We start from the raw sequence: 2,500 nt of genomic DNA, 5'->3' as shown, positions 1-2,500 counted from the left end.
GTGCACACCCCACACAATAAGTATAAGTGGACTGGAAAGTGGCTAAGCGATCCGACGAAGTTTCGATTGAGTTTGATTTTTTGGCCGAAAACTCGAAAAAAGGCGGATTTGACGTAAAACGCCGCCTAGAAGTCGAATTTTGAGACGGTGTCTTGTGTGCACACTCCACACAATATGTATAAGTGGACTGGAAAGTGGCTAAGCATTCCGAGGAATTTTCGATTTATTTTGATTTTTCGGCCGAAACGCCGAAAATAGGCGGATTTGACGTAAAACGCCTCATATAAGTCGAATTTTGGGAAGGTGTCTTGTGTGCACACTGCACACAATATGTATAAGTGGACTGGAAAGTCGCTAAGCATTCCGAGGAAGTTTCGATTTATTTTGATTTTTCGGCCGAAACGCCGAAAATAGGCGGATTTGACGTAAAACGCCTCATATAAGTCGAATTTTGGGAAGGTGTCTTGTGTGCACACTGCACATAATATGTATAAGTGGACTGGAAAGTGGAAAAATATTTTCGGAGCACTTTGATTTTTTGGCCCCCCGCGTGCCTTGCCACGCCCTTGCTTATAGCAAAACGAGACGGGGCCTTGGTCCAACTTGGCATAGGCATGGAATTTGATCTTTATTACTTGGCCACGGTCATGCCACGGTACATGGAGGTTGCTTGACACCCCCGTGTGCATTTCGGAGCACTTTGATTTTTTGGCCCCCCGCGTGCCTTGCCACGCCCTTGCTTATAGCAAAACGAGACGGGGCCTTGGTCCAACTTGGCATAGGCATGGAATTTGATCTTTATTACTTGGCCACGGTCATGCCACGGTACATGGAGGTTGCTTGACACCCCCGTGTGCATTTCGGAGCACTTTGATTTTTTGGCCCCCCGCGTGCCTTGCCACGCCCTTGCTTATAGCAAAACGAGACGGGGCCTTGGTCCAACTTGGCATAGGCATGGAATTTGATCTTTATTACTTGGCCACGGTCATGCCACGGTACATGGAGGTTGCTTGACACCCCCGTGTGCATTTTCGGAGCACTTTGATTTTTTGGCCCCCCGCGTGCCTTGCCACGCCCTTGCTTATAGCAAAACGAGACGGGGCCTTGGTCCAACTTGGCCTAGGCATGGAATTTGATCTTTATTACTTGGCCACGGTCATGCCACGGTACATGGAGGTTGCTTGACACCCCCGTGTGCATTTTCGGAGCACTTTGATTTTTTGGCCCCCCGCGTGCCTTGCCACGCCCTTGCTTATAGCAAAACGAGACGGGGCCTTGGTCCAACTTGGCCTAGGCATGGAATTTGATCTTTATTACTTGGCCACGGTCATGCCACGGTACATGGAGGTTGCTTGACACCCCCGTGTGCATTTCGGAGCACTTTGATTTTTTGGCCCCCCGCGTGCCTTGCCACGCCCTTGCTTATAGCAAAACGAGACGGGGCCTTGGTCCAACTTGGCATAGGCATGGAATTTGATCTTTATTACTTGGCCACGGTCATGCCACGGTACATGGAGGTTGCTTGACACCCCCGTGTGCATTTCGGAGCACTTTGATTTTTTGGCCCCCCGCGTGCCTTGCCACGCCCTTGCTTATAGCAAAACGAGACGGGGCCTTGGTCCAACTTGGCATAGGCATGGAATTTGATCTTTATTACTTGGCCACGGTCATGCCACGGTACATGGAGGTTGCTTGACACCCCCGTGTGCATTTCGGAGCACTTTGATTTTTTGGCCCCCCGCGTGCCTTGCCACGCCCTTGCTTATAGCAAAACGAGACGGGGCCTTGGTCCAACTTGGCATAGGCATGGAATTTGATCTTTATTACTTGGCCACGGTCATGCCACGGTACATGGAGGTTGCTTGACACCCCCGTGTGCATTTTCGGAGCACTTTGATTTTTTGGCCCCCCGCGTGCCTTGCCACGCCCTTGCTTATAGCAAAACGAGACGGGGCCTTGGTCCAACTTGGCCTAGGCATGGAATTTGATCTTTATTACTTGGCCACGGTCATGCCACGGTACATGGAGGTTGCTTGACACCCCCGTGTGCATTTTCGGAGCACTTTGATTTTTTGGCCCCCCGCGTGCCTTGCCACGCCCTTGCTTATAGCAAAACGAGACGGGGCCTTGGTCCAACTTGGCCTAGGCATGGAATTTGATCTTTATTACTTGGCCACGGTCATGCCACGGTACATGGAGGTTGCTTGACACCCCCGTGTGCATTTCGGAGCACTTTGATTTTTTGGCCCCCCGCGTGCCTTGCCACGCCCTTGCTTATAGCAAAACGAGACGGGGCCTTGGTCCAACTTGGCATAGGCATGGAATTTGATCTTTATTACTTGGCCACGGTCATGCCACGGTACATGGAGGTTGCTTGACACCCCCGTGTGCATTTCGGAGCACTTTGATTTTTTGGCCCCCCGCGTGCCTTGCCACGCCCTTGCTTATAGCAAAACGAGACGGGGCCTTGGTCCAACTTGGCATAGGCATGGAATTTGAT

The sequence above is a fragment of the Trifolium pratense genome, unplaced genomic scaffold (genome assembly GCF_020283565.1).
Source record: "Trifolium pratense cultivar HEN17-A07 unplaced genomic scaffold, ARS_RC_1.1 scaffold_95, whole genome shotgun sequence".
NCBI lineage: Eukaryota > Viridiplantae > Streptophyta > Magnoliopsida > Fabales > Fabaceae > Trifolium > Trifolium pratense.
This window is presented reverse-complemented; position numbering follows the sequence as displayed.